Here is a 20909-nt window from a genome sequence, read left to right as displayed (position 1 = left end):
CACACACACACACACAGCGAGGGAGGGACACACACACACAGCGAGGGAGGGTCACACACACACACAGCGAGGGAAGGACACACACACATAGCGAGGGAGGGACTCACACACACACAGCGAGGGAGGGACACACACACACACACAGCGAGGGAGGGACACACACACAGCGAGGGAAGGACACACACACACACACACACACAGCGAGGGAGGGACACACACACACACAGCGAGGGAAGGACACACACACACACACACACACAGCGAGGGAGGGACACACACACACACAGCGAGGGAAGGACACACACACAGCGAGGGAAGGACACACACACATAGCGAGGGAGGGACACACACACACACAGCGAGGGATGGACACACACACACACAGCGAGGGAGGGACACACACACACACAGCGAGGGAAGGACACACACACACACAGCGAGGAACGGACACACACACACACAGCGAGGGACGGACACACACACAGCGAGGGAGGGACTCACACACACACAGCGAGGGAGGTACACACACACACAGCGAGGGAGGGACACACACACACACACAGCGAGGGAGGGACACACACACACACAGCGAGGGAGGGACACACACACAGCGAGGGAGGGACACACACACACAGCGAGGGAGGGACACACACACACACAGCGAGGGAGGGACACACACACACACACACACACACACACACACACACACACACACACACACAGCGAGGGAGGGACACACACACACACAGCGAGGGAGGGACACACAGACAGCGAGGGAGGGACTCACACACACACACACACACACAGCGAGGGAGGGACACACACACACACAGACAGCGAGGGACGGACACACACACACACAGCGAGGGAGGGACACACTCACAGCGAGGGAGGGACACACACACACAGCGAGGGAGGGACACACACACACACAGCGAGGGAGGGTCACGCACACACACAGCGAAGGAGGGACACGCACACACACAGCGAGGGAGGGACACACACACACACAGCGAGGGAGGGACACACACACACACACAGCGAGGGAGGGACACACACACACAGCGAGGGAGGGACACACACACACACAGCGAGGGTGGGACACACACACACACAGCGAGGGTGGGACACACACACACACAGCGAGGGTGGGACACACACATACACAGCGAGGGAGGGACACACACACAGCGAGGGAGGGACACACACACACACAGCGAGGGAGGGACTCACACACACACACACAGCGAGGGAGGGTCACACACACACACACACAGCGAGGGAAGGACACACACACACACAGCGAGGAAGGGTCACACACACACACAGCGAGGGAGGGTCACACACACACACAGCGAGGGAGGGTCACACACACACACACACACAAAGCGAGGGAGGGACACACACACACACAGCGAGGGAGGGACACACACACACAGCGAGGGAGGGACTCACACACACACACACACACAGCGAGGGAGGGACACACACACACACACACAGCGAGGGAGGGACTCACACACACACAGCGAGGGTGGGACACACACACACACAGCGAGGGTGGGACACACACATACACAGCGAGGGAGGGACACACACACAGCGAGGGAGGGACACACACACACACAGCGAGGGAGGGACTCACACACACACACACAGCGAGGGAGGGTCACGCACACACACAGCGAAGGAGGGACACGCACACACACAGCGAAGGAGGGACACGCACACACACAGCGAGGGAGGGACACACACACACACACAGCGAGGGAGGGACACACACACACAGCGAGGGAGGGACACACACACACACAGCGAGGGTGGGACACACACACACACAGCGAGGGTGGGACACACACACACACAGCGAGGGTGGGACACACACACACACAGCGAGGGTGGGACACACACATACACAGCGAGGGAGGGACTCACACACACACACACACACAGCGAGGGAGGGACACACACACACACACACAGCGAGGGAGGGACTCACACACACACAGCGAGGGTGGGACACACACACACACAGCGAGGGTGGGACACACACATACACAGCGAGGGAGGGACACACACACAGCGAGGGAGGGACACACACACAGCGAGGGAGGGACACACACACACAGCGAGGGAGGGACTCACACACACACACACAGCGAGGGAGGGACTCACACACACACACACAGCGAGGGAGGGTCACGCACACACACAGCGAAGGAGGGACACGCACACACACAGCGAAGGAGGGACACGCACACACACAGCGAGGGAGGGACACGCACACACACAGCGAGGGAGGGACACGCACACACACAGCGAGGGAGGGACACACACACACACACAGCGAGGGAGGGACACACACACACAGCGAGGGAGGGACACACACACACACAGCGAGGGTGGGACACACACACACACAGCGAGGGTGGGACACACACACACACAGCGAGGGTGGGACACACACACACACAGCGAGGGTGGGACACACACATACACAGCGAGGGAGGGACACACACACAGCGAGGGAGGGACACACACACACACAGCGAGGGAGGGACTCACACACACACACACACAGCGAGGGAGGGTCACACACACACACAGCGAGGGAAGGACACACACACACACACACAGCGAGGGAAGGACACACACACACACAGCGAGGGAGGGACACACACACACACAGCGAGGGAGGGTCACACACACACACAGCGAGGGAGGGTCACACACACACACAGCGAGGGAGGGTCACACACACACACAGCGAGGGAGGGTCACACACACACACACACACAAAGCGAGGGAGGGACACACACACACACACAGCGAGGGAGGGACACACACACACAGCGAGGGAGGGACACACACACACACACAGCGAGGGAGGGACACATACACACACACACACAGCGAGGGAGGGACACATACACACACACACACACATACACACAGCGAGGGAAGGACACACACACACACACACAGCGAGGGAAGGGGACACACACACAGCGAGGGAAGGACACACACACACACACAGCGAGGGAAGGACACACACACACAGCGAGGGAGGGACACAGACACACACACACAGCGAGGGAGGGTCACACACACACACACACACACACAGCGAGGGAGGGTCACACACACACACACAGCGAGGGAGGGACACACACACACACAGCGAGGGAGGGACACACACACACACACACAGCGAGGGAAGGACACACACACACACACACAGCGAGGGAAGGACACACACACACACAGCGAGGGAAGGACACACACACACACAGCGAGGGAAGGACGGACACACAGCGAGGGAGGGTCACACACACACACAGCGAGGGAAGGACACACACACACACACACACAGCGAGGGAGGGACACACACACACACACAGCGAGGGAGGGACACACACACACAGCGAGGGAGGGACTCACACACACACACACAGCGAGGGAGGGACTCACACACACACACAGCGAGGGAGGGACACACACACACAGCGAGGGAGGGACTCACACACACACAACGAGGGAAGGACACACACACACAGCGAGGGAGGGACACACACACACAGCGAGGGAGGGACACACACACACACACACAGCGAGGGAGGGACACACACAGCGAGGGAGGGACACATACACACAGCGAGGGAGGGACACACACACACAGCGAGGGAGGGACACACACACACACACAGCGAGGGAGGGACACACACACACACACACACACACAGCGAGGGAGGGACTCACACACACACACACAGCGAGGGAGGGACACACACACACAGCGAGGGAGGGTCACACACACACACAGCGAGGGAAGGACACACACACATAGCGAGGGAGGGACTCACACACACACAGCGAGGGAGGGACACACACACACACACACAGCGAGGGAGGGACACACACACAGCGAGGGAAGGACACACACACACACACACACAGCGAGGGAGGGACACACACACACACAGCGAGGGAAGGACACACACACACACACACACACACAGCGAGGGAGGGACACACACACACACAGCGAGGGAATGACACACACACATAGCGAGGGAGGGACACACACACACACAGCGAGGGATGGACACACACACACACAGCGAGGGAGGGACACACACACACACAGCGAGGGAAGGACACACACACACACAGCGAGGAACGGACACACACACACACAGCGAGGGACGGACACACACACACACAGCGAGGGAGGGACTCACACACACACAGCGAGGGAGGGACACACACACACACAGCGAGGGAGGGACACACACACACACAGCGAGGGAGGGACACACACACACACAGCGAGGGAGGGACACACACACAGCGAGGGAGGGACACACACACACAGCGAGGGAGGGACACACACACACACAGCGAGGGAGGGACACACACACACACACACACACACACAGCGAGGGAGGGACACACACACACACAGCGAGGGAGGGACTCACACACACACACACACACACACAGCGAGGGAGGGACACACACACACACAGACAGCGAGGGACGGACACACACACACACAGCGAGGGAGGGACACACACACAGCGAGGGAGGGACACATACACACAGCGAGGGAGGGACACACACACACACAGCGAAGGAGGGACACGCACACACACAGCGAGGGAGGGACACGCACACACACAGCGAGGGAGGGACACGCACACACACACAGCGAGGGAGGGACACACACACACAGCGAGGGAGGGACACACACACACACAGCGAGGGTGGGACACACACACACACAGCGAGGGTGGGACACACACACACACAGCGAGGGTGGGACACACACACACACACAGCGAGGGTGGGACACACACACACACAGCGAGGGTGGGACACACACATACACAGCGAGGGAGGGACACACACACAGCGAGGGAGGGACACACACACACACAGCGAGGGAGGGACTCACACACACACACACAGCGAGGGAGGGTCACACACACACACACAGCGAGGGAAGGACACACACACACACACACACACACACACAGCGAGGGAAGGACACACACACACACAGCGAGGGAGGGACACACACACACACAGCGAGGAAGGGTCACACACACACACAGCGAGGGAGGGTCACACACACACACAGCGAGGGAGGGTCACACACACACACAGCGAGGGAGGGTCACACACACACACAAAGCGAGGGAGGGACACACACACACACACAGCGAGGGAGGGACCCACACACACAGCGAGGGAGGGACTCACACACACACACACACACACAGCGAGGGAGGGACACACACACACACACACAGCGAGGGAGGGACTCACACACACACACACAGCGAGGGAGGGACACACACACACACAGCGAGGGAGGGACACACACACACACACACAGCGAGGGAGGGACACACACACACACACACAGCGAGGGAGGGACACACACACACACACACAGCGAGGGAAGGACACACACACACACACACAGCGAGGGAAGGGGACACACACACAGCGAGGGAAGGACACACACACACAGCGAGGGAAGGACACACACACACAGCGAGGGAAGGACACACACACACAGCGAGGGAGGGACACACACACACACACACACACACACAGCGAGGGAGGGTCACACACACACACACAGCGAGGGAGGGACACACACACACACAGCGAGGGAGGGACACACACACACACAGCGAGGGAGGGACACACACACACACACAGCGAGGGAAGGACACACACACACACAGCGAGGGAGGGTCACACACACACACAGCGAGGGAAGGACACACACACACACACACACACACAGCGAGGGAGGGACACACACACACACACAGCGAGGGAGGGTCACACACACACACAGCGAGGGAGGGACTCACACACACACACACAGCGAGGGAGGGACTCACACACACACACAGCGAGGGAGGGACACACACACACAGCGAGGGAGGGACTCACACACACACAACGAGGGAAGGACACACACACATAGCGAGGGAGGGACACACACACACAGCGAGGGAGGGACACACACACACACAGCGAGGGAAGGACACACACACATAGCGAGGGAGGGACACACACACATAGCGAGGGAGGGTCACACACACACACACAGCGAGGGAGGGTCACACACACACACAGCGAGGGAGGGACACACACACACAGCGAGGGAGGGTCACACACACACACAGCGAGGGAAGGACATACACACACACAGCGAGGGAAGGACACACACACACACACAGCGAGGGAGGGACACACACACACACAGCGAGGGAGGGACACACACACACACAGCGAGGGAGGGACACGCACACACACAGCGAGGGAGGGACACGCACACACACAGCGAGGGAGGGACACGCACACACACAGCGAGGGAGGGACACGCACACACACAGCGAGGGAGGGACACGCACACACAGCGAGGGTGGGACACACGCACACACAGCGAGGGTGGGACACACACACACACAGTGAGGGTGGGACACACACACACACAGCGAGGGTGGGACACACACACACACAGCGAGGGTGGGACACACACACACACAGCGAGGGTGGGACACACACACACACAGCGAGGGTGGGACACACACACACACAGCGAGGGAGGGACACACACATACACAGCGAGGGAGGGACACACACATACACAGCGAGGGAGGGACACACACACGCACAGCGAGGGAGGGTCACACACACGCACAGCGAGGGAGGGACACACACACGCACACACAGCGAGGGAGCGACACACACACACACACAGCGAGGGAGGGACACACACACGCACAGCGAGGGAGGGACACACACACGCACACACAGCGAGGGTGGGACACACACACACACAGCGAGGGTGGGACACACACACACAGCGAGGGAGGGACACACACACACACAGCGAGGGAGGGACACACACACACACAGCGAGGGAGGGACACACACACACACAGCGAGGGAGGGACACACACACACACAGCGAGGGAGGGTCACACACACACACAGCGAGGGAGGGTCACACACACACACAGCGAGGGAGGGTCACACACACACACAGCGAGGGAGGGACACACACACACACAGCGAGGGAGGGACACACACACACACAGCGAGGGAGGGACACACACACACACAGCGAGGGAGGGACACACACACACACACAGCGAGGGAGGGACACACACACACACAGCGAGGGAGGGACACACACACACACAGCGAGGGAGGGTCTCACACACACACAGAGCGAGGGAGGGACACACACACACACAGCGAGGGAGGGACACACACACACACAGCGAGGGAGGGACACACACACACAGCGAGGGAGGGACACACACACACACAGCGAGGGAGGGACACACACACACACACAGCGAGGGAGGGACACACACACACACAGCGAGGGAGGGACACACACACACACAGCGAGGGAGGGACACGCACACACAGCGAGGGAGGGGCACGCACACACAGCGAGGGAGGGGCACGCACACACAGCGAGGGAGGGGCACACACACACACAGCGAGGGAGGGACACGCACACACAGCGAGGGAGGGGCACACACAAATACAGTGAGGGAGGGACACGCACACACACAGCGAGGGAGGGGCACACACACACACAGCGAGGGAGGGGCACACACACACACAGCGAGGGAGGGGCACACACACACACAGCGAGGGAGGGACACACACACACACACAGCGAGGGAGGGACACACACACACACAGCGAGGGAGGGACACACACACACACAGCGAGGGAGGGTCTCACACACACACAGAGCGAGGGAGGGACACACACACACACACAGCGAGGGAGGGACACACACACACAGCGAGGGAGGGACACACACACACAGCGAGGGAGGGACACACACACACACAGCGAGGGAGGGACACACACACACACACAGCGAGGGAGGGACACACACACACACAGCGAGGGAGGGACACACACACACACAGCGAGGGAGGGACACGCACACACAGCGAGGGAGGGACACGCACACACAGCGAGGGAGGGACACGCACACACAGCGAGGGAGGGACACGCACACACAGCGAGGGAGGGACACGCACACACAGCGAGGGAGGGACACGCACACACACAGCGAGGGAGGGACACGCACACACACACACACACAGCGAGGGAGGGACTCACACACACACAGCGAGGGAGGGACACGCACACACACAGCGAGGGAGGGACACACACACACACACACAGCGAGGGAGGGACACACACACAGCGAGGGAGGGACACACACACACAGCGAGGGAGGGACACACACACACAGCGAGGGAGGGACACACACACACAGCGAGGGAGGGACACACACACACAGCGAGGGAGGGACACACACACACAGCGAGGGAGGGACACACACACACGCAGCGAGGGAGGGGCACACACACACACAGCGAGGGAGGGGCACACACACACACAGCGAGGGAGGGACACACACACACACAGCGAGGGAGGGACACACACACACACACAGCGAGGGAGGGACACACACACACACAGCGAGGGAGGGACACACACACACACACAGCGAGGGAGGGTCTCACACACACACACAGAGCGAGGGAGGGACACACACACACACAGCGAGGGAGGGACACACACACACAGAGCGAGGGAGGGACACACACACACACAGCGAGGGAGGGACACACACACACACAGCGAGGGAGGGACACACACACACACAGCGAGGGAGGGACACACACACACACAGCGAGGGAGGGACACACACACACACAGCGAGGGAGGGACACGCACACACACAGCGAGGGAGGGACACGCACACACAGCGAGGGAGGGACACGCACACACAGCGAGGGAGGGACACGCACACACAGCGAGGGAGGGACACGCACACACAGCGAGGGAGGGACACGCACACACACAGCGAGGGAGGGACACGCACACACACACACACACAGCGAGGGAGGGACTCACACACACACAGCGAGGGAGGGACACGCACACACACAGCGAGGGAGGGACACACACACACACACACAGCGAGGGAGGGACTCACACACACACAGCGAGGGAGGGACTCACACACACACAGCGAGGGAGGGACTCACACACACACAGCGAGGGAGGGACACACACACACACAGCGAGGGAGGGACACACACACACACAGCGAGGGAGGGACACACACACACACAGCGAGGGAGGGACTCACACACACACAGCGAGGGAGGGACTCACACACACACAGCGAGGGAGGGACTCACACACACACAGCGAGGGAGGGACTCACACACACACAGCGAGGGAGGGACTCACACACACACAGCGAGGGAGGGACTCACACACACACAGCGAGGGAGGGACACACACACACACAGCGAGGGAGGGACACACACACACAGCGAGGGAGGGACACACACACACAGCGAGGGAGGGACACACACACACACACACAGCGAGGGAGGGTCACACACACAGCGAGGGAAGGACACACACACACACAGCGAGGGAAGGACACACACACACACAGCGAGGGAAGGACACACACACACACAGCGAGGGAAGGACACACACACACACAGCGAGGGAAGGACACACACACACACAGCGAGGGAGGGACACACACACACACAGCGAGGGAGGGACACACACACACACAGCGAGGGAGGGACACACACACATACAGCGAGGGAGGGACACACACACACAGCGAGGGAGGGACACACACACACAGCGAGGGAGGGACACACACACACACACACACACACACACAGCGAGGGAAGGACACACACACACACAGCGAGGGAAGGACACACACACACACAGCGAGGGAGGGACACACACACACAGCGAGGGAGGGACACACACACACAGCGAGGGAGGGACACGCACACACAGCGAGGGAGGGACACGCACACACACAGCGAGGCAGGGACACGCACACACACACACACACACAGCGAGGGAGGGACTCACACACACACAGCGAGGGAGGGACACGCACACACACAGCGAGGGAGGGACACACACACACACACACAGCGAGGGAGGGACTCACACACACACAGCGAGGGAGGGACTCACACACACACAGCGAGGGAGGGACTCACACACACACAGCGAGGGAGGGACTCGCACACACACAGCGAGGGAGGGACACACACACACACAGCGAGGGAGGGACACACACACACACAGCGAGGGAGGGACTCACACACACACAGCGAGGGAGGGACACACACACACACAGCGAGGGAGGGACACACACACACACAGCGAGGGAGGGACACACACACACAGCGAGGGAGTGACACACACACACACACACACAGCGAGGGAGGGTCACACACACAGCGAGGGAAGGACACACACACACACAGCGAGGGAAGGACACACACACACACACAGCGAGGGAGTGACACACACACACACACACACACAGCGAGGGAGGGTCACACACACAGCGAGGGAAGGACACACACACACACAGCGAGGGAAGGACACACACACACACAGCGAGGGAAGGACACACACACACACAGCGAGGGAAGGACACACACACACACACAGCGAGGGAAGGACACACACACACACACAGCGAGGGAGGGACACACACACACACAGCGAGGGAGGGACACACACACACAGCGAGGGAGGGACACACACACACAGCGAGGGAGGGACACACACGCACACACACACACACACACACACACACACACACACAGCGAGGGAAGGACACACACACACACAGCGAGGGAGGGACACACGCACACACAGCGAGGGAGGGACACACGCACACACAGCGAGGGAGGGACACACGCACACACAGCGAGGGAGGGACACACGCACACACAGCGAGGGAGGGACACACGCACACACAGCGAGGGAAGGACACACGCACACACAGCGAGGGAGGGACACACACACACACAGCGAGGGAGGGACACACACACACACACACAGCGAGGGAGGGACACACGCGCACACAGCGAGGGAGGGACACACGCACACACAGCGAGGGAGGGACACACGCACACAGCGAGGGAGGGACACACACGCACACACAGCGAGGGAGGGACACACACGCACACACAGCGAGGGAGGGACACGCGCACACACAGCGAGGGAGGGACACGCGCACACACAGCGAGGGAGGGACACGCGCACACACAGCGAGGGAGGGACACGCGCACACACAGCGAGGGAGGGACACGCGCACACACAGCGAGGGAGGGACACGCGCACACACAGCGAGGGAGGGACACGCGCACACACAGCGAGGGAGGGACACGCGCACACACAGCGAGGGAGGGACACGCGCACACACAGCGAGGGAGGGACACGCGCACACACAGCGAGGGAGGGACACGCGCACACACAGCGAGGGAGGGACACGCGCACACACAGCGAGGGAGGGACACGCGCACACACAGCGAGGGAGGGACACGCGCACACACAGCGAGGGAAGGACACACACACTCACAGCGAGGGAAGGACACGCGCACTCACAGCGAGGGAAGGACACACACACTCACAGCGAGGGAAGGACACACACACTCACAGCGAGGGAAGGACACACACACTCACAGCGAGGGAAGGACACACACACTCACAGCGAGGGAAGGACACACACACTCACAGCGAGGGAAGGACACACACACTCACAGCGAGGGAAGGACACACACACTCACAGCGAGGGAAGGACACACACACTCACAGCGAGGGAAGGACACACACACTCACAGCGAGGGAAGGACACACACACTCACAGCGAGGGAAGGACACACACACTCACAGCGAGGGAAGGTCACACACACTCACAGCGAGGGAAGGTCACACACACTCACAGCGAGGGAAGGTCACACACACTCTCACAGTGAGGGAGGGACAAACAGACTCACAGTGAGTGAGTGGTACGCATACACACACATACAGAGCGAGGGGAGGACACCCTCACACTGCAAGAGGGTCACACACACTCACATCAAGAGGGACACACACACAGCGAGGGTGGGACACACACACACACAGTGAGGGAGGGACATGCTCACACACACAGCGAGGGTGGGACACACACACACACAGTGAGGGGGGGACATGCTCACACAGTGAGGGAGGGACATGCTCACACACAGTGAGGAGAGTTACACACACACAGCGAGGGAAGGGGACACACACAAACACAGAACAATGGAGGGACACGTGCACACACAGTGATGTGTCTCCTCGGACGTGTAATTGTCCAGCTCTCACTCCACTCTGCTCCCTCACAGGGTCACCGTCTCTGTGACTCCCAGGTACAACTAGGCCTCGATCCTCAGTGCTGATTTATATTCTCCCAGATGTGAGTCAGCCTCAAGCTCCTGCTCCAAGTTGCTCCCTTACACGGTCACTCCCTCTGTGACTCGGTGATGATTTCGAGCCTCCTGCTCTGCTTTTTATCCAAATCCAAGTCCCAGTCGGCCGTGACCCTCGCTGCTGATGTATATTCTCCCGCTCTCTCAGGTTCTCTCCCCTTGCGACTCCCAGGTAATGGTCGGCATCAAGCCTCTGCTGCGATTTATAACATCCCATTCCGCACTGCTCTCTTACAGGATCGCCGTTGTGCCTGAGGACAGTGGGAAAGAGGAGGATTAGACAGAACAGAAGGTGTTACAGTGATTGAGGGAGCTATATGGGATGGAACAGGTTATCTGGGGAGCTAGGCAGACCTGCAGTAACTAAAGAACATTACTGGAAGATGCAGCGAGAGTTACAGACACTGAAGAAGGCAAAGGAAATAGGGAGACGGTGGCTTGTTGTTCATGACGGAGCTTTGTAGAGTCTAAAGGGCTTCAAAATTCGTGAGAAGATTTGTAGCACGGGTACTCGTTGTAGTGGTTCTGTTCGCCGAGTTGGGAATTTGTGTTGCAGACGTTTCGTCCCCTGTCTAGGTGACATCCTCAGTGCTTGGGAGCTTCTGTGATCTTTCCTCCGGCAACTATAGTGATTTGCATCTGCCGCTTCTGGTTGTCAGTTCCAGCTGTCCATTGCAGTGGTCAGTATATTGGGTCCAGGTCGATGTGCTTATTGATTGAAACTGTGGATGAGTGCCATGCCTCTCGGAATTCCCTGGCTGTTCTCTGTTTGGCTTGTCCTATAATAGTAGTGTTGTCCCAGTCGAACTCACGTTGCTTGGCATCTGCGTGTGTGGCTACTAAGGAGAGCTGGTCGTGTCGTTTCGTGGCTAGTTGGTGTTCATGGATGCGATCGTTAGCTGTCTTCCTGTTTGTCCTATGTAGTGTTTTGTGCAGTCCTTGCATGGGATTTTGTACACTACGTTGGTTTTGCTCATGCTGGGTATCGGGTCCTTCGTCCTGGTGAGTTATTGTCTGAGAGTGGCTGTTGGTTTGTGTGCTGTTATGAGTCCCAGTGGTTGCAGTAGTCTGGCTGTCAGTTCAGAAATGTTCTTGATGTATGGCAACGTGGCTAGTGCTTTGGGTCGTGGCATGTCTTCATTCCGTTGTCTTTCCCTGAGGCATCTGTGGATGAAATTGCGTGGAGTTTGACCCCACCCCACAGCTCACTAATAGGATAAACAACACACTGAGAAACATACAAAGAAAAACGTACAGATAACCAGGTTTGACCTACAGAGAATGAAACCTGAAAGCAACAACACCCCCAGATTCTATGGACTACCTAAAGTGCACAAACCAGACATCCCACTCAGACCCATAGTATCACTACCAGGGACACCATCACACAAACTGGCTAAAGAACTACAGCAGAAACTGAAACACCTGATCAGCGGATCCAGATACTGTACAGTCAACACAGGAATTCTTGGACATCATCAGAAATATACACATAGACAAGGAAGAAACTATGGTCTCATTCGATGTCACGGCACTGTTCACCTCTATCAACAAAACCCTAGCCAGAGAAACAATAGCCAACCTGCTGGACATACTGAACAGACAACAAGATGGGGAACCTATCAACAAAGACGGCATACTCAAACTACCGGACCTGTACCTCACAACACACTTCACATTCAACAACCAAATATATGAACACATCAACGGAACACCCATGGGCTCACCCATCTCTGGACTCATAGCAGAAGCGGTAATGCAAAGATTAGAACAAACAGACTTACCACAAATTCAACCCAAACTCTGGGTCAGATATGTGGATGACACCTTTGTAATCATTAAAAACACAGAAATAGGGAACACACACCGGATCATCAACGCCACACTCACAGGAATCCGATTCACTAGAGAGGAAGAAAAGGACAACCAACTCCCATTCCTAGACGTGATGGTACAGAGAACACCGAACGGAGAATTCACCACAAAGGTATACAGGAAAGCCACACACACAGACCAAGTCCTGAACTACGAAAGCAACCACCCCAACACACACAAAATAAGTTGCATCAAGACACACTGTTCAAAAGGGCCACAACACACTGCAGCACACCAGAACTGCAAAAAGAGGAAGAAGAACACCTATACAATGTATTCGCCAAAAACGGATACCCCGCAATTTCATTAGGATTGTCTGTATGGATTTGCTAGACGACTGTCCTCTGATATTGATGAGGACCGTGCAGATGATGTGAGTTATATGGAGTTCATTAAGGTCTTTGACAAGGTCCCACATGGTAGGCTGGTCCAAAAGGGAAGATCCCATGGGATCCAAGGTAAGTTGGTACATTGGCTCCACAATTGGTGGAGGGTCTAAAGAGTGGATGGAATAAGCTGCCAGAGCAAATAGTGGAGGCTGATAGAAATACATTTAAAAGGCATGTGGATGGGTGTATGAATAACAAAGGTTGAGAGGGATATTGGCAAAATTGTGGCAAATGTGACGAGAAACGTCATGCAGGAGTTGGTCCGAAGGGCCTGGTTCCGTGCTGTACATCTCTACGACTCAAAGTCTTGAAATGAGTCCACATTATAGAAAAGGAGGTGCTGGAGGTTTTAAAACACAAAGATAGATAAATCCCCAGGACCTGATCAAATGTATCTCAGGACATTGTGGGAAGCTGGTGAAGAAATTGTAGGGCCTCCAACAGAGATATTTGTACCATAGAGAGATGCATGTGATAGGCTGATAGACTGGAGGGTGGCATTGTGGACAGTGAAGAAGGTTTTCTGAGATTACAAAGGGATTCTGATGAAATGTGGGAATGGCTGAAAAACTGTAGATAGAGTTCAATCTGAATAAATGTGAGGTAATGCATTTGGAACAACAAACACGGGCAGGGCTTATACAATTAATGGCAAGACCTTCGGTAGTGTTGTAGAACAGAGGGACCTCAAGGTTCAGCTACATAATTCTTTGAAGTTTGCAACATGGAGAGACAGGATAGTTTAAAAAAAAGGTGCTTACCTCACTTGCTTTCATTGCTCAGTCCTATGGATATAGGAGTTGGGAAGTCATATTGAGATTATACAGGCCATTGGTGAGTCCTCTTCTGGAATACTGTGTCGAGTTCTGATCGCCCAGTTATAGGAAGGATATTATTAAGCTGGAAATGGTTGGGAGGAGATTTACTGGGATGTGGCTGGGTACGAAAGGCTTCAGTATAAAGAAAGGCTGAATAGGTTGGTATTTTTCACTGAAACCTGCATGTTGACAGATGCCCTCATAGAAGTTTATAAAATCATGAGGAGGATAGATAGAGTTAATGGGAGTTGTTTTTTCCCATGGACAGCGGAGTTTCAAGACAAGACACTACATTTTTAAGTTTAGAGGAGAGACATATTAAAAAAAAGACATGAGGGGCACATTGTTACACAGAGGGTGGGTTGTGTGTGAAATGAACTTCCCAAGGAAGGGGTGAACATGGGGACAGTTACAATGTTTAAAAGACATTTGGATTAGTACAGGAATAGGAAAGGTTTGAAGGGATATGATCCAGGAACAGGCAGGTGGGATGAGATCTGTTTTAGAGTATGGTTAGCGTTAACCGATCAGTGCGGTCTGACTCTCTGACTATAATTATAATGTTGTGTCATTAATTAAGAAAGGTGGCAAGAGAAAGCCAGGGAACTACAGAGGATGAGCGAGACATCAGGGTGGGTCAGTTGTTGGAGGTCATTCTGAGAGGTAGGCCTTACATGCATTTGGAAAGATAAGGCCTGATTACGGACAGCCAGCATGGCTTTGTGCGTGGGAAAACATGTCCCACAAACTTGACTGGAGTTTGTTCAAGATGTGACCAAAAAGATAGACAAATGCAGAGCAACAGACGTTGTTTCTGGCTTCTGCAAACTCTTGTTCAGGATGTAGCATGATACATTGGTTAGTAAGGGTAGATCACAAGGGATCAGGGAGAGCGAGCCAACTGGATACAAAATGGGATAACAATGGGAGACAGAGGGTGGTGGGAGAGGGTTGTTGTTCAGACTGGAGGCCTCTGACCAGCAGTGTGCTGTAAGGATTGGTGCTGGGACCACTGTTGTGCACCATTTACATAAACAATTTGAGTGAAAATATAGAAGTCCCTGTTAGTATGTTTGTGGATACCAAGATTAGTGGAAAAGTGGGCAGGGAATATAGTTATCGAAGGGGATGTTAATCAACTGGGTCAGTGGGCCAAGGAATGAAAGGTGGAATTTAATTCAGGTGTTGGATTTAGTTCAGACAAACCAGGGAGGACTAATGCAGTTAATGGTAGGGCCCTGGGTAGTGTTATAGAAAAGAGAGAGACCAAGGGGTGCAGTTACATTGTTCCTCGGAAGTGGCATCACAGGTGGACAGAGTGGGGAAAGCAGCATTTGGGACACTTGCCATCAGTGGCCAGAGCATTGAGTATACGAGTTGGAGATATCTGTAACATTGTCATCAATATTTCTCCTGGACAGAGGAGGCCACGGGGTGACCTTATAAAGGTTTATGAAACCATGTAAGTAAGGTAAATCGCCAAGGGTAGGTGAGTCCAAAGCTAGAGGCATAAACTTGAGGTGAGAGATCAAGGATTTAAAGGTGGAGCTGAGGGGCAACATATTCCACAGAGGATGGTGCATAGATGGAATGGACTGCCAGAGGAAATGGTAAAAACTAGTACAATTACAACATGGAAAAGACACTCGGGCAGGTACATGGAGAGGAGTAGATTTGAAGGGATGTGGGCCAAACACAGGCAAATGCAACTCATTCCATTTAGGAAACCTCGAACAAAGAGTCATGTAGCACAGAAACAGACCCTCTGTCTCCAGTTGTTGGAGGAAGAGACTATCGAGACAAGGCATATTGTAGAGACTGAAGCAAGCTACAGCGATATGGATGGTCGTGTGGACTGGAGGTTTGAAATGTGTCAAGTAATTGGTGAGAGGGGAGGGGATGACAGAGATAGGAACTGTTATAGGAGTTAAAATGATTGAAGACACTGGTCCACAAGATGAGCCATAGGTATAGTGTTGGAGAGGGAATAGGGAACAGAAAGATACCAGGCAGCATTACGACCCTCTCACTGCAGGTCTGCATTTCCCTCTGTTGTCCTACTGCTCACCAAGACAGCACATGCCTGGATTGAAAAATTGGAAACTCCTGATGCTGTCTCAGTACAATAAAACTTAAGTAGGGGAGGTGATTGACCCTGAGGTGTGTCTGTTCTGTGCTCCCCCTCCAGCAAATATATATGTCATGTCCTGTTAGCTGATGTTGCTCTCTGCTCTGTGCACTGTGAGTGTTCCTATCTGCCAGCAGGATTTATCGAAGGCTCCCGACCTCCCTGATCTTTGTCTCTCTGGCTGACCAACCATCTTTCCAACCAGCAGTTGGCAAGTCTATTGAGTCAGGAATTCCCTGAGTACCTGTAAAAGACACAGAAATAGGCAGAATGGGAAATTAGACTGATGCTGTGAGGGTTACACATGTAGAATGGCACTGAGCCCACAGAGATCTGGAAAATCCCAGTCTCCATCCCTGGCCTGTGCTGTTGTGTCTCTCTGGAGTGGAGAATTCTGTTGGCTCAGGATCTGGAGTAGCTGCAAGAGTGAGAGACGCTGACACAGGCAGCAATTAGACCCACACAGTGAGGGATACCATATGGAGAGATCCTGAGTGATATCACCAGAGTGCAGGATCAAACAATTGTGCAGGAAGAAAGGGTTTTGATTCATGTTGCACTGGGATGCGCAACATGTGAGCAGGCGAAGTGATGGCCGAGTGGAATTATTGTGAGGCAATTTATCCAGAAACTCAACAAATGTTCTCTGGATGCAGGTTCAAATCCCACCATTGCAAATGTGAATTAAATGTTTTTAAAAAATAATTAATAGCCTGTAAATGAATATTAAACAATTGCTGATGTTAAGAAAAATCCATCGGGTGCATTCCTGTCTTTAGTGAAGTAATCTAAGATGGGACTGGGATATTACAGAACAACAGCTGAGGGAGAGACAGGACAGGCAGCTCAATGTCCCAGGGGACAGATGCTGCAGGAAGGACAGAAGGGGAGCTGAGAGAGGAGGAGAGCTGCTGGTTCTGATTGGGTGAACCATCCCAGCAGGACTGAGAGAGGATATTCCTGCGGGACCGCCCAGTGACGCTGTGTCCGTGGGATTAATCAGTCACAATGGGTCTTCCCTTTCCTCTGATTGTTCTACAGACCCCGAGAGCCCCGCCCTCCTGCACCTTGACCTTCTCAAGATGGCGGCCCTCAGGCCCGCGCTCCTTCTTCCCTCAAATAAATGGCGGCCGTGACCCTGGGCCCCTTCCCTGATCAGAGACCGCCGCCTCCTTACCCGGGCCTGGACGGTCTTTTCCGAGTTTTTTTTAACCTTTATCCGGGACTTGTGAAATCTCTCCGCTCCTTTCTCCCAGCGAGGCTCCCACACACCGGCTCTGAGCGCCGCTCTCTGAAGCCGATCACAGCCGCTGCCGGAGAAAGCAGCTTCATGTTTCTCTCTCCTGATCAATGTGACACTGCGCATGCTCTGCATAGAAACCAAACTGCGCGTGCGTCTGAGATTATCGGTGAGTTTATAGAGAATATTCATATCTGCATGGAATCATGGGTGAAATTATAGTCATTAACAAGTGTTCTGTCGGATTACAGTCATAAGGATATCTAGCATGTAAACAGATTGTTCAGTTCAATTCAACCTTACCGGCCAGGTATGTAAATTACGAATCGTTCTGGGAGTTGAAAAAGAAGTTTCTTACTCGAGTCGTGAAAATCGATTGGAAACATGTACGTCATCAAATTTAAATCTCAACTACCTCTTAAAATCTCACATTGATGTATGTTCGACTATGTAGTGAGAATGATCAATCCTGCAAAACAAGGGAAGTCAGGAACTGAGTTAAAACAATAGAAAATGTATGCAATGTGATGGGGCTCTCAATGGTCAGATGATTTTATTCTTTACCAAGTGTTTCAGGGTCCCAGTGGGTCCCAGTACAGACTGTTGCACTCCTCCTAGTTGCACAATTGTGGGGCAAAGTGTTGTGGTGGGATATAGAGGTGCTTTTCTGGAAGGCGCTCGGTTTTGGAGGTGAAAATAGGTGAGATGGAATATGTTTTTTTATGGAGCTACCTGTTCCCCTTCTATTGCATCATCTTGTCATTGCCATGACTCTACCTCGTACATGTTTGGTAGAGATCAGTGACATTCGTAAGCCCACAATACATAATCCATCACTCTTTTAAGACAGCAAAAATTTCTTGGAGCACTGTAGTCATAGAACAAAACAGAGCCGAATAGGCCCTTCGGTCCTTGATGTTGCGCCGACCTGTAAACTGTTCTCAGCTTGTCCCCCTACACTTTCCCAAAATCACCCATATGTTTATCTAAGGATTGTTTAAATCTCCGTAATGTCGCTGAGTTAACTGCATTAGCAGGTATTTCATTCCACGCCCTAACTACTCTCTGAGTAAACATGCCTCTGACATCTGTCTTAAATTTATCACCCCTCAATTTGTAGTTATGCCACCTCGTACACACTGATGTTAGCATCACAGGAAAAAGACTTTCACTGTCTACCCTATCTAACCTCTGATCATCTTGTATGCCTCTATCAAATCCCCTCTTAACATTCTTCTTGCCAATGAGAACAGGTTCAAGTCTCTCAATCTTTTCTCCAGAACAGGCAACATCCTGGTAAATCTCCTCTGCACCTTTTCCAATGCTTCCACATCCTTCCCGAAATATGGGCACCAGAACTGCACACAATATTCAAAGTATAGACGCACCAGCGTTTTGTATAGTTGCAGCATGATACTGCAGCTCCGGAACTCAATCACTCTACAAATGAAACATAAAACACCGTATGTCGCCTTAACAGTACTATCCACCTGGGTGACAATTTTCAGGCATCTATGTACATGGACTCCAACATTCTTCTGCACATCCACACTACCAAGAATCTTTCCATTGACCCAGTAATCTGTCTTCCTGTTATTCTTCCCAAAGTGCATCACCTAACATTTAGCTGCATTGAATTCCATTTGACACCTCTCAGCCCAATTCTGCATTTATCCAAGTTTTCCTGCAACCTGTGACATTCTTCCACACTGTCCACTACTCCACTGAATTTAGTGCCATCTGCAAATTTACTAATCCATCCAACTATGCCTGCGTCCAAGTCATTTATAAAAATGACAAACAGCAGTGGTCCCAAAACAGAACCTTATGACACACCACTAGAAACTGAACTCCAGACTGAATTCTCCACTCACTGCCTTCTTTCAGAAAGCCAGTTTCTTATCCAAACTGCTAAATATCCTCAATTCCATGTCTCTGCATTTTCTCGAACAGCCTACCACGTAGAACCTTATGAAAGGTTTTACTGAAGTCCATTAATACCACGTAAACTGCCTTACCCTCATCTACATGTTTGGTCATCTTCTCAAAAAACTCAATGAGGTTTGTGAGACATGTCCTACCCTTGAC

At 54.5% G+C, this 20909-nt stretch overlaps 1 long non-coding RNA gene across 1 annotated transcript in view; it reads right to left on the bottom strand.

Annotated features, from left to right (window-relative positions):
• Positions 1-17315, bottom strand: part of LOC148141969 (uncharacterized) — a 124213-nt gene extending 106898 nt beyond the window's left edge. Inside the window, exons 1-2 of the long non-coding RNA XR_015752405.1 lie at positions 15397-17315; positions 12286-12622 (exon numbers count right to left, since the gene is read on the bottom strand). This is a non-coding gene — a long non-coding RNA (uncharacterized LOC148141969). The remainder of the gene's footprint in view (positions 1-12285; positions 12623-15396) is intronic.
• Positions 17316-20909: the final 3594 nt, after the last annotated feature.

This window comes from Chiloscyllium plagiosum, unplaced genomic scaffold (assembly GCF_037043375.1).
Source record: "Chiloscyllium plagiosum isolate Xiang-an unplaced genomic scaffold, Cpla_swu_hap1 HiC_scaffold_31, whole genome shotgun sequence".
Classification (NCBI taxonomy): domain Eukaryota; kingdom Metazoa; phylum Chordata; class Chondrichthyes; order Orectolobiformes; family Hemiscylliidae; genus Chiloscyllium; species Chiloscyllium plagiosum.
This window is presented reverse-complemented; position numbering and strand designations above follow the sequence as displayed.